The 13,496-nt window shown below is 45.9% G+C and overlaps 1 long non-coding RNA gene across 3 annotated transcripts; it reads left to right on the top strand.

Annotated features, from left to right (window-relative positions):
• Positions 1 to 3,134: 3,134 nt before the first annotated feature.
• LOC120236383 lies at positions 3,135 to 10,782 on the top strand. 3 transcript variants are annotated; one of them, XR_005529659.1, is made up of 5 exons: positions 3,135 to 3,244; positions 3,881 to 3,912; positions 4,030 to 4,260; positions 9,979 to 10,048; positions 10,542 to 10,782. It is a non-coding gene; the product is annotated as an uncharacterized LOC120236383 (long non-coding RNA). The 3 variants fall into 3 exon arrangements; XR_005529658.1 differs by having other exon boundaries at positions 3,852 to 3,912; XR_005529660.1 differs by lacking the exon at positions 3,881 to 3,912.
• The last annotated feature ends 2,714 nt before the right edge of the window (positions 10,783 to 13,496 follow it).

The following is a 13,496-nucleotide window of genomic DNA, read 5'->3' as shown; positions in this document are numbered from 1 at the left end:
GGAAGAGCAGAGAGAGAGAGAGGGAGGGAGGGAGAATCTCAAGCAGGCTCCACACTCGGCATTGTGCTCTACGTCAGAGACATGGCAGCCTTCCAAAAGAAGGTGCTGTTTAGCCTTTTACAAATGGGGAAACTGAGGCACAGAACATTTCCCCACTTGTAAGTGGTAAGACCAGATGTGGAGCACGGGTGTGTTGTTCCAAGTTCTCCCTGACCCCACCTGCCTGTCATCTCTAGGCTGCTGTCAGACACGTAGGGACAAGGCAGCCTAAGGTCACCCCCATCTTCTGGGTGTGAGAGCAGATGCGTGACGAGGGAAGAACCTCTATGACGCCCAAGCTTCTCAGGGAGCCCTTTGTGCTGCATGAGCCTGTCCCTGGATGGTTGTGCAGAAGCCAGATCGTGGCAGCCCCTCCCCTTCCCTTGGGCTTTGTTGGGCCCTTCTGCTCCCAGGTTCTCCCAGGAAACCCCTGGTGCCCACCACCTGCAATTTCATGCCCACCCCACCCCCGACTTAAGCCCATCTTGAAGGCAAGGAAGGGGTGTTTCCTGAGGGCCATCTGTTGTGCCAGATACCATACAAGGCTTCTTTTAAGTTATCACCAGGACTTGGAGGTGGGGATTGCTATTCCCGTTTGCAGGTGAGAAAATGGAGATGAAAAGTATTTTGTTTTGCACAGCCAGTAAGTAGTAAAACTCGCCGCAAATCAGACCTTCCCCACTTCCTGTTCCAGGATGAACGGTAGCAGACTCAGCCCTGGCGTGGCTGGACCCCGGATTCAGTATGTCGGGGGGAGCCTAGGAGCCTCCTCGCAGCCACAGTCACCCCTCTTCACTACCATGTTGATTTTAAGCTCAGTTTCTGTGCTCAGGCCTGCCATTTCCTGTTGACCGGAGTCCTGTCCCAAATACATGCCCAGGTCCCTGACCCCTCCTTAACTCCTGTTAAAAACAAACAAACAACAAAAAAAAGGTGAGGGGTGCCTGGGTGGCTTAGTCAGTTAAACGATTGACTCTTGATTTCAGCTCAGGTCAGGAAATTGAGCTCCACATCGGGCTCAGATCATGAAGCCTGGTTGGGATTTTCTCTCTCTCCCTCTTTCTCTGCCCCTCCCCGCTCATGCTCTCTCTCTCTCTCTCTCTCTCTCTCTCTCTGTCTGTCTCTCTCTCAAAAGAAACGAACAAAAAAGCAAAAGTTCTAAAAAAACCAAAACAAAACAGTTGATTTATTTATTTCATGCAGGCAAATGAGTGTTCATTTACAAAAGCCAGCCAGGCACTTCGCCAGTCAGAACAAAAAAAGTACATTGAAGCCGACGTCGGTGAACTCTCTCCAGAAGAAAGGAAGGAACGGCACACTTCCCTAGGAGGCATTACATTTCTAGGAAACCCATATTAAGAATATGTCATAATCTGCTCCCCGGCCTTCACAAACACATGTGTTCATTATAAAATGAAAACTGAGAAAGGAATAAAAGGAAAATCTTACGATCCTATCATCCTACCACCCTGTATCTATGTATCTAATATGTGTATTTACAAAATTGGAGTTTTGCAATAGGTAGAGATATATATTATCTATAATATCAACGTTTTGTTATATATAATATATATGATTTTTATATTTTTATTTATTTATATATATATAATTTATTTATATATATTTTTATATATATATTTATTTATAATATATATAAATATATATATGATATATAATATCAAATGCCTTTTGTTAACATCCTTTTTAACGGTCGGATGGTAGTATGGTGTGGCAGAAATCGGTACCTCACCAGCTTGGCTGTGCTTCATAATCGCCTGGGGAGCTTACACGTGTTGGTGGATTCCTGGGCTCCTTCCCATACATTAGTACTGTGTTCTAGGTTTAGAACTCTGCATTTTTACAAGCCGCCCTGGTGATTCTGACACAGCCCGGCCTGCTGTGACCCATTTTCAGAGCGACTGGTGACCGTGAGCTGTCGTAAGCAGTCAAAGTGGCCCTGGGCAAGGCCACCTGAGGCACGTGGTGAGAGCAGAGGAGCCCAGGACGGCGGCTGACCGAGTTCCTGCCCGGCTCTCTCCTTGAGGGAGCGGCAGAGTCGGCCTCCTGGAGTTGACATGGAAAGGAAAAAGATGGGAAGGAAGAAAGACAGATTGAGGTGGATAAGGCCTGGGTCTTCCTACGTGTGAACTCACTTTGGGAACTCCTCATACCATGTAGAGCTCACCCCTGACCCCTGTTTTTCACCTTCTAGCTAGTACCACCGTGGGGGTCTTTTTAAAATTTTGTTTCCTCCTGTGAGCATCTCATCATGATGCTTTCCTCCTCTTCAACTCTTTCCCCAGGGCTGGACCCTTGCTGCTCCATCTGGGCGTCTGCTGTGGGGACAGCTGGCGTCCTGGCCATCTCCAGCTGAGTGGCTCCCTCCTAGTGTCACACAGTGTTACACACTGGGGCCCGAGCAAACCTCTCAGCCAGGCTGAGGAAAACGTGGTCCCATACCTACACACAGAATCTCAGGCTAAATCCAAACCTGTGTTTTCAAAGGGCCCCAGGTGATTGCTATACACATTCAAGTTGGAGAAGCCCTGTTCGAAGGGGTAAATAACATAATTCAGGAAGCATTGCTGCCCGACACTGAAGGATCTGATTCAAGGAAGTGAGACCATAGGCTACAGGGGCAAGCAAGTCACTGAAAGCTGGTCTTGCAGCTCTATTATCAGTCTGTCCTCCATCCTGGATTGGCCTTGTGATCTCAACTTTAAGGGAAGGACACGAGCCATTTTTCAAAGGGCGTCAAGCCCCAGCACTGCCGGGAGGCCTCGGGCTGTGGCGCTCAGGCTCTGGGAGACACCTGCCTGCTTTGTTAGGGGAGAGTAAGGACCAGTGGGAACAAATTCTGAGTGACACGGTGAAGCTCCTATCTGCATTTGGAATGACAGCCCAGTTCTGTTCAGGAAAGAAGCACAATGGCCCTTTATCACTGGCTGTTACCAGATTTCAACGGCCGGAACCAGCCAGACAGGCCAGGGGATGATTAAGAGACAAAATGCAAGGCATTGTGATGGTGCCATGCCTCAGCCAGTCCTGAGAGACCTATCATAACAGCCATTGTTCACACAGCCCCTGCCCGGGCCTCACCTCTTTCCTCGGAAATACTGTGGGACAGGGACACAGGTCTCTTCATCTCTTCCCAGGAAAAGGGATATGAAGTTGCAGTAAACTCTGGGGTCCAAGAGGGATGGTGGTGAGAGGGATGAAGGGGGGCGCACGGGCAGGACAGAAGGTGATGATGAGGGTGGCTTAGCTCACGGGCCACAGCAGATCCGGAAGGCACGATCCATTAGTGTTGCCCCAGGGCCTTGAGGAGCCAAAAGCAAGCCGAGGGTGGGGAGGGCAGGGAAATGCTGTTCCTGGCCCACACTCCTGAGATAGGATGTCGGGAAGCCCAGGTTCAGAATCCACACCCCACTGATGGCTAGGTGTCTTTGCCATCGTGTGTACATTTTCTGAGTCTCACTTTCCTTGTCTGTAAAATGCAGATACTGACATTTGCCTCATGGGAGGATGCGACAATGAAATTAAATGAAATGAAGCATAAGAAAGTACCTAGCACAGCACTTGGAACACATCAGGAGCTCAGGTTCAGAAAGATGTTGCTTTCTGTTGCCTGTCACCGAATACACCACACACACCCTGCCAGTTCCACTCTCTAAGAAAGGTTCAAAGCGTGGTTCTCAAAGGCAGCCTGTGGGGAGGGGGCAAGTTAGACTACTGCAATTATCCAAGGGCTAGTTAATTACGGTGTGCGTCGAGTGTACGGGGAATAGAAAAAAGGCAGTGATTTTAAACAGGATCTGATGTCACCAAATTTGGATTGTAGAAGAATGACTTTCAAGCGCGATGAATGACGGGGTCTGTATTTTCTCCCCTTGAATTATTTTATTGTTTCACTTGAATTGTCGTATTGTCCAGACCGTTTGCCTGATTGTTGCCTTCACCTAGTAACCAAGGCCACGTTCTCCTCTGCAGTTGCCAGAGGGCGTCACCCAGAGACAGATCTGTCTCCAGCTGCCCTGTGTTCAGCCCTGTCTTGCGGGATGGCAAGACGAATGGTCTTCTTCCCATGCTCATCACCGGGACTCATTCTCACCGACCCTGTTGTAAATGCCAACTAGAGTGAATTGTTCATGCGATGTCTTCCCACTGCCTCAGAGGAGGTTTGTCTCAGTCCCACGCGGAGCCTCTGCTGCCTTTGAGCAGGTGCGTGCTGTGCACGGGGCCCCTCCTTGTCATGGTCACCCTCATCCAGGCCTTGGCGATTCGAGCTCTGGGAGCACCTCTGTACCATTTGTTAACAGAGGAGGGCAAGCAACCCTGATGAGTTTAAACTGGAGTCCATGGAGGCTGGCTCCGGGGGCCGGCATGAGTGACCACTCTACTCCACGAGGCCTCTCCCCTCTGAAGAGCAAGGCTTGCGCACCCAGCTCTGCATTAATGCAAATGCTCTCTCTCTTACTCTAAGAGCAGACTCCACCGCCCCTCCACTGCTCTGCTGCACAAGTGAGCTACCGCTGTGCCCGGTGGTGGGCCCTGCGAGGGTGTATGCTGGGTGCCGACTATGGCTGTATGCTGAGATCTCATTTCCTTTTCTTGACTTTTAGGGTTACTCCCTCAACTCTCAGTGGTCAGGTATGCTGCAATTTCCAGTCTCTATTTTCTTCCCATCAGGGTCAGAGCTACTTGGGTCTGGCTGAGGGGGGAGAGATTGATAGGCCAGGCAGGGAGTACACGTGGGGTGCTGCCGTGGTGCTGAGGGTGTAGCTGCTCTCTAGTAGAGGATGCTCAGGGGGTCCAGACTCCCTCTCACTTTCACTGATGAATTACCCCCTTGGCCTCCGAAATCTGTCTTTCTTCTGCCAACTTCTTGCTCTTTAATAAAGGAAATTAGCCAGGGGATTCTTTAATAACACTCTAGTATGTGCACCAGATTTTTAAAAAAAACTTTTTTTAATGTTTTATTCATTTCTAGGAGAGAGAGAGAGAGAGAGAGAGACAGCGTGAGAGAGAGACAGCGTGAGCAGGAGAGGGTCAGAGAGAGAAGGAGTCACAGACTCCGAAACAGGCTCCAGGCTCTGAGCTGGCAGTCAGCACAGAGCCCGACGCGGGGCTCGAACCCACGAAGCGCGAGATCATGACCTAAGCGAAAGTCGGACGCTCAACCGACTAAGTCACCCAGGCGCCCAATAACATTCTAGTATGTGCACCAGATTATTGGCTATTTGGCTAAGTTGAGCTGTCAGTCTTAGCTTCATCTCATTTGATTTCCTCACTAACGTCTTTGTTTTGGTGAGGATGAAGATAAATCAATATGTTATAGCTTCCTAAGTTATACATTTTACAGATTGGAAATTTTTAGTAAAACTGGCTGAACTTTCTGCCTTTGGGGTAGACATGCCTCATTAGTTTATTTATTCCACAGATCTCAGAGTGCCTCCTTTTTATAAATGAACTCTCTTATTGGATGCAAGACTGTTGTGGATTTATCCTGGAACCCAGGCTGGGAACACTATGCCATAGGGGGCCATTGAGTGGAGGTGGGGGGCACTTGTTTTAGAATTAAAAAAATTTTTTTAAAGTTTTATTTATATTTGAGAGAGAGAACACTGGTGGGGAAGGGGTAGAGATAGAGATGGAGACACAATCTGAAGCAGGCTCCAGGGTCTGAGCTGTCAGCACAGAGCCCGATGCGGGACTTGAACCCACTGACCATGAGGTCATGACCTGAGCCGAGTCTGATTGGATGCTTAACTGACTGAACCACCCAGGCAGCCCTAGAATTTCTTAAGAGATATTGCTTCCGGAAGAAGTTCTGTTAATGTCCCTAGTGACCCTTTTCTTATTTCCAGATCAAAACCAAACATCGTTATTGCTCCTTGGGTAATATATAGGAAATCTCCAAGAAGAAAGATGGCACTCGTCTATAGCTGTAACAGGTGTGACTCACAGGGACTTGAATGTGTTTATCCAGTAGGGCCTACAATGGTACTGGCAAGTGCACATTGCCCACAGACCTACCTTCTTTGGATGGGTGAGCTGATCTGGCCTATTAGCCCCAAGTACCCCAAGCCTTTCCCGAAGATAAGGACAGAAGATGCACTGTGAGTCATCAAGTGCCTGGACCTCCTGTCTCATGTGGGATCCATATCTGCCAGTCTTCCCACTTGCCACTCTGTTATCCCCTCCAGGGCATGGCTTGGAGCTAAATTCTTTCACCCATCCCTCCTCCCATTCACTCTGCTTTGGAAGCTGGTCCACTAAGCCTCTTGGCCCTTGCAGCTCTGGCAGAACAACTGCCTCATTTCTTGGGGACACCTGTTGGTCTTGATAATGGATCCAGCTTCTCAGTTCCATGTTACTGCAGCTTATGTCTGTGGGTTCTTATACACAAAGCCTTTTTACCTTCGCTTGGAAGGGTCCCATCCAGGCTTCAACATCCCATAGTAGGAAAGGATCAGTATCTGTCTTGGGTTGAAAGATGACAGTGAGGACATGATTTAGTTCTCTCTTTCCTAGAAGTAAGAGAGTCAACTAATATTTTACCAGCACCATGATGCCCTTGAAGAAACCTCTCTTATTTCTTCATGCGGCCTGGAGAATTCTTCAGTCTGGCATGGATGTTTCTGTGGGTGACTTTTCTTTTACCCTTACCTCCAAACCTCATAGAAACCTAAAGAATACCATAAAAATTCACCTGTCTTATTATCCTTTCTTCCCAAAGTGCCAATCTTGCCAAACTCTCTAATATATATTCATAGCTTCTTCCCAAAGTTTATAGCTCAAGGCATCTGACAGGTAGGTAGGAAGAGGAAGTAGCTCATACGAGCATAGTTTTCTAAGGAATCACTCATCACAGTTTGATAACACAATTATGGAAATGAACTATTCTAGTCAGATAAGACACAGTGATATTCTCACGTCAGGTCAAGGAAAAGGGAGGTTTTTATAAGGATAGACATGGAGAGAATTGAATAGCTGTCAGGATCCAAGATATCTCTGTGGATGAGTTTCTCCATTTCCATCTCCCTCTCTCTCTCTCCCTCCCCTCCCCTCTCGCCTCTTCTGTCTCTGTTTGCATTTCTCTGCACAACTGTACCATTGTCTTTCTCTATCAGTCCATTTCCTCTGCTTACTCATGGATCCTATTGTTTAATGGGTTTGAAATGGTCCATTGTGATCTCCCTTGTTTGAATCCTATACCATGAACTTTGGGTTTCGATTCCCACTAAATGACTCAGTCTCTTGGCCATAGTTTGTGGATCAATCTGTAGATGAGCTCCCATGGATGGGAGGTCTTCCTTGGTCCAATCTGCTTTGGCTAGGAGGCGTTAAGTCACATGGTGCTAAGCCAAATGTTGGCCCAGCATTAAGTGCTGTGCAGGACAGTGTCCTTCTGAAGGGACTGTAGGCATGGCAAGTACACTAAAGCGGGCCCACCCCACCATACATCCTTGGTATGGTGAGGATCTGGGCTTTTTTCTTTCCATTTCAAGTAAAGACATAAGAAAGGTGGTTCCCAGGAGGGTGGACTCTGGCATTGGCTGAGAGCACAAATTACCCTCAGAAATAGTCTGGTGATTTGTAAGCAAATGCTACCATTCTTTTTAAAAATGTGCCAACAGGCACCTGGGTGGCTCAGTCAATTGAGCATCCAACTTCGGCTCAGGTCTTGATCTTACCAGTTCGTGGGTTCCGTCTGGCTCTGTGCTGATGGTTGGCTACAGATTCTGGGTCTTCCTCTCTCTCTGCCCCTCCCCCGCTCATGCTCTGTATCTCTCTCTCAAAAATAAATAAACATTAAAATTTTTTTTAATGTGCCAAGAATTTCCTGTTAGGTCTACTGAGCATGACCCTTTGTGGATTCTGGAATCTGGAGCAGGTGGGGAGGTAGGTGGTCAAGAAGCATTGTTTTCTCTTTAATTTTACTCCAGCTCTGTCTAGAGGACAATTTGGCGGAGCTTTCATGGGCCAATCACCAGAGAGAGGCAAAGGCAATTGCTCTCTGTTTCACACCTGTTGAGGAGGCCGAGGTGGGAGTGTGTGTCTTGGGAAAGAGTTAATAGATCTGGATGGGGAGCAAAGAAAAGATATCAGTGATCAAAACAAGAGGTGTACGAAAAGAAAACACATTTTTGGTGGGCAGATATTTCCTTCCACAAGGAGTTATAATGATATTAGCCTCTGGATAGAGACTCAGAGAGGAAGCCCACAGTGAGGGAGTCTCATTCTAGATTTCATTATTAGTAGGTTCTCTTGCCTGTAGGTAAAAACCGCATTTATTTGTAATAAGGGTGTTTTATTCTCCCTTCTGTCATCCTTTGTTTTATTTTATAATCTGCTCAAAGCTCTCATGGGGAAGAGAGAGGCTATTTTTGGACTTCTCAACTCCAACATTTGGTGCATGGCCTTGGAACACTGAGAAACAGAACGTAGGAGTTGAATAACAAATTGGGAGGAAATTTAGATTTTAATTTTCTTTGAACCTTAAATCACAAAGGGAAGAGAATATGATTTTGGACTTCAAATCCTTTGGACTTTAATATCTTTGGAATTTAACTTAATCATTGGACTTTAATTCCTTCCCAGAAAGTTCATGATGAGAAGAGGTTGATATTCAAATTTGGAACATGTTTAATTGGTATTTTATTGCTGGAATATCTCAACATCATTTGATTTTATTGCAGAACATAGAATGGTTTATATTTAGAGTGACCATATAATTTATCAGCCAAACTAGGATAGTTTTCAGAGAGAAAGGAGGATCTATTAATAATTAAGCTGCAACAACAGGCATGAACCTGGACTGTTTTGGATGAACTTGGATGTATGGAGAACATGTGGAAAGAAATAATTAGGAAAGAGAAATGGAATGCGAATGAATTTCCACCAGTGTAGTAGATTTAATTAATGAAGATATTCCGACCCACATAAAAGCCCTCGGGGGATCAATTCTAACTTGTTCACCAGTGGTCCCAGCAGGATCTACAAGGGAGCCGTCCCAGTCAGGACCACGCAGTCAGGCAAGAGGAGCCACCACAGGCATTTCAGATAGAGAGGATTCAATGGAGGGAATTGGATGCACAGGTGTGGGAGGGTGGAAAGAGTGATAAGGAGGAGTAGCAGAGAGATGAATAAGGACAGGAAGCTGCTACCATCCCTGACTGTGGGAACAAAAGGAAAGAGGTGGAGTCATCCTAGGAGGTTGCACCCCCAGTGCAGATGCTGGGGTCCAAGCTCCATGCAACTCAGGAGAGGCACAGTCGATTTTGCTAATAACTCTGAGATGGTGAGGTTGGGGACAAGAAGAATGCCCCTCCGTTCTCCCCAGTTGTGTCCTTCCTTCCAGTCTCCTGCCTGTCTCCCTTTGGCACACCCTACCTAACAGAGCCGACTGCCAAGGGAGTCTGGGAAATGCAGTTTGCAGAGCCCCAGCACCAAATTGAAGGTGAACTTGAAGGGTGGGCTTGGCACTGAGAAGCAGTAGGGAGATAAAGGGCCTACATGCAGTGGATGGCACCAGGGGAGTGCCTGATGAAGGAGGGGCAGAAAGGTCTTGACGGACCTTCCCATCTCCTTCTTCGAGTATTGCCACCCTCTGGCTGACCACAGCTTACTAGTTAAGCATGGACAGTTGATGAAAATCACAGTGGGTGCTTCTCTCTTCCTAATGTTTCCTTTCATGTGGAGATGTCACATTCCCAACTTCCATTTGCTTGCCCTTCAATCACCCAAGGAAAAAGGAATGGCTTAATCTGCGTTACAAATCTGGGAAGAAGAAACTGGGTATGCTCAACTCAGCCTTCCCCTTCCTCTGGGTGCAGGCTCCTTGTAGGAAGCGGAGGTTCTCTTCTGCCCTTTCATGTGTACATCTTACCAGTTCATTCATAAGACTAATATGTACTGGCACCTGCTTTATTTCAGGCACCGTTCTGGTCCCAGGGATACCACAGTGAATGAAACAGAAAAGATCCTTATCTCATGGGACCTGCAGGTAATCAACAATAACCATAACCAATACGTATATCGCAGAGTATATCAGAAGGTGGCAAAAGCTGGTGTCAACACAGAACAGTGAAGGGGACCGGGGTTGCGGTTCTGGGTCAGCCTCATTCAGCAAGCCCCTCTGAGCCAACGAGGAGTGCTATTTGTGGCCATCACTCAGAACCCCACCAAACGCCCTAGCTTTTGAGGGGAATATTGACCACTGTGTTCCTCAGTCTAAGCAATCACTGTCCCCAGTCCTGGACATGCTCTGAGTGGCCTGTATGAGTAGGCCTAAGCCCAGCAGAGACAGGCTGAATCACCTCCTGAGGTGGTGTCTGGGAACCTCAATCAGAACTGCCTATGATTATGCTTTAACCAGCTTTGCAAACAGATGCATATGGTCCCTTACCCTACCTCCCTCGCCCTGCGTCTGATTTGCATCCAAGACAGTGGCAATAGCAATGTTATTGGCAAGCAAATAAACACTGCTTTTCTTTCAGGCACCGATCCTCAAAGGGTGGTCCAGATCCTGGAGGCTGGAGGGTCCTGTCCTTGAGAACCTTTCAGGGGGTGATGTGGGAGGTCAAAACTATTTTCATGGCAGCACCAGGATGCTCTCCGCCTTCTTCATTTTCATTCTCTCATGGGTATGGTCGAATTTTCCAGAGGTTACATGGCATGTAATAGCACAACAGATTGAGTGCAGAAGCAGATTAAAATACTCTTTTTCCCCTAAGTACATATTTGTGTGAAGCCTGATTTTCTTTATATATTTCCATCAAAACAACATATTGCAACAGATTGAATGCAGAAGATATGAAAATCCAGCTGTCTTCTATTAAGCCGAACTTAAAGAGAGTTGCAAAAGTTAAAACAATGTCACCCTTCTCACTAATTATTTTGGGGAGAAACATAGTTACTTTCCAAATAAAAGATATTTATGTTAATAGGTAATGAGCTTATTACTGCTACTTGTAAATGAATCCATAAATATTGAATATTCTCACTTTTAATTTTTAATGCAGTAAATATCAATGAGTATAATCCACATAAGGTGGTCCTGAGGGGGGCGGGAATGTAAGAAAGCCTGCTCTAGAGGGCTTTGATGTGATGTCACACTCACCCATTGTTAGAGCTCCCAAAACTCCTCTTTGGAAGCATCCTTCCTTGTGTCCAAGCATCATATAAATACATGGCCATACTTATCCACTTGATTCTCTTTTGGGTGTCCACATGGACACAGAACTATTTTAGATTAAGTCTATCTTCTTGGGGGGGAAATGCATTTAATCCAGTGTGGAAAGAAGAAGAAATTGAACTGTCCTGGGTTTATCTAACAGATATAAGAAGAGTTGCAAGAGGAGGAAGTAGGACTCTTAGGAGAACACGTTTGTCTTCAGGTGGGTCCCAGGGCCACTGGATGGAGGGAGGCAAAGGGAGCCTGCACACTCGGCCATGAGGAATGTAGGCTTCTAAATCCTGGCCCACTGAAGGTCTGCACAGACTTGCTATTCCATAATTACCTGAGTTGCTTGCTATACATACAGATCTCCAGGTTCTGCCCAGAACCCAGTGAAGCAAAATCTCTGGGTCTGGAGATCTAGCAATTTGTACTTTTTTGTTTTTGAAACTTCTGTGAGGTAGGTTTGCGGCCATTTGATCAGCGTCCTTAAAGGCAGTCAGGTAGTTCTGGGGATGTGTGACTTACAAGTTTTTGGCCCCAAATATTTCTCCCAGCTACCTACTGCAGGCCCAAAGTACTCAGGCTTGGTGATTAGTTCTTTGGGGTTAGGACATAATCATCTTCAGTGTTCCAGATTTACATGCAAATCTCTCAAGGAATGCTGCATTCACCTGAGCTCTGGTGACATCTTAGTAGGTGTGTGGTGTACCTGCTTTGCCCTGCGGGATGAAGAAGGGTAGAAAGGTTGTGGACAAGGAGGAGAGGGAGACTTTGGGAAAGGATATGAAAGGATATGGGAAGAGCTTAAGGACTCCAGACTCCCATGACAGATAAGAAGAGAACAGAAGATGAATATTGATTTCTGCTGAACTGACTCCCAAGGCTTTGTGAAGGAGCCAAGATGTTTCTGTAGATTTTGAGAAATGTTGGCATCAATATCCCTATTACTTGATGCTAATGATACATGTTGGCTCTGAATGCAGAGAAGGAACTCAGAAGGATCTTTCCACCATCTTCGCTGTTTCTTGTATGTAACACAGTCCCAACTGATCACCTCCCTGTTTCTCGTCTGGTTCCTCTCTCTGCACTGTGTCCAGAATAATTGTTGTAAAACCCTTTTTGAAATACAGTTTTAGGGGCACCTGAGTGGCTCAGTCAGTTAAGTGTCCGACTTCAGCTCAGGTCATGATCTCACGGTTTGTGGGTTCAGGCCCAGCGTCGAGCTCTGTGCTGACGGCTGGCTCTGAGCCTGGAGCCTGTTTCAGATTCTGTGTCTCCCTCTCTCTCTGACCCTCTCCTGCTCATGCTGTCTCTCTCTCTCTCTCAGAAATGAATAAAAATTAAAAAAAAAGAAATACAGTTTTAGAAATTCTGTTTACTGTGAAATGTAATGTGCATTCCTAAAAGTGCACAAGATATAAATATATAGGTTAATGAGTAATTAGAGCATGTAACTGCCATCCAGAGCAAGAAATATAGCCTGTCCATCCCTCTTCTGCAGGCCCCCTCTCAAAGAGGGTTCTTCCCTCTCCTACAAAGGTGTCTGGCCATGGCTTTTATAAAAAGCAATTTTCTTGCTTTGCCTTAAAATTTGTATCATCTATGTGTGCTTCCCCAAACACAGCAGTTTAATTTTGGCTGGTCTTGAATTTTATATGAAGCAAATTACATATAGTACCTTTTGGTATCTATCTTCTTTACCTTTTATGTTATGTTTTGAAAGATTTTTTTTCATGTTGTAGTAAGCATCTGTGGTTTTTTCATATTTGTTGCTATAAAGTATCTCATTATACGAGATCTAGCACAATCTGTTTCTTCTACCATTGGTGGACATTTGTTTTGTCTGCAACTGAGTTTCTTATAATCAATACTATTCTGAATATCGTTTCATGTATATCATGGTGCACATAATTACACTGTTCTGTGGTATGTGTACTCAGGAATGGAGTTTCAAGGTCATGGGGTATATGAGTCCTTAATTTTACTATTTAAAGGTGCATGATTTTCCAGAATGGTTGTACTAATTATTCACCCACCAGAACAGAGTGAGAATTTCTGGTGCTCTGTGCCCTCACCAGTACTCGGTATCTGTCAAAGTTTTCAATTTTTGCAAGTTCATTGGATGCATATTACTTTCTCATTGTGGCTTAGTTAGCTTTCTCCTGACTTTTAATGGTATTGAATTACACATGTTTACCAGCCACTTGGATCACCTCTTTCCTGAAGTCAAGTCTTGCCCATTTGTCTCTTTTCTATTGTCTTTTCTTACTGA

The sequence above is a fragment of the Hyaena hyaena genome, unplaced genomic scaffold (assembly GCF_003009895.1).
Source record: "Hyaena hyaena isolate Hyena2069 unplaced genomic scaffold, ASM300989v1 scaffold_153, whole genome shotgun sequence".
NCBI classification, from domain to species: domain Eukaryota; kingdom Metazoa; phylum Chordata; class Mammalia; order Carnivora; family Hyaenidae; genus Hyaena; species Hyaena hyaena.
The sequence above is the reverse complement of the archived record's forward strand: the minus strand, read 5'-3'. Positions and strand labels throughout refer to the sequence as shown.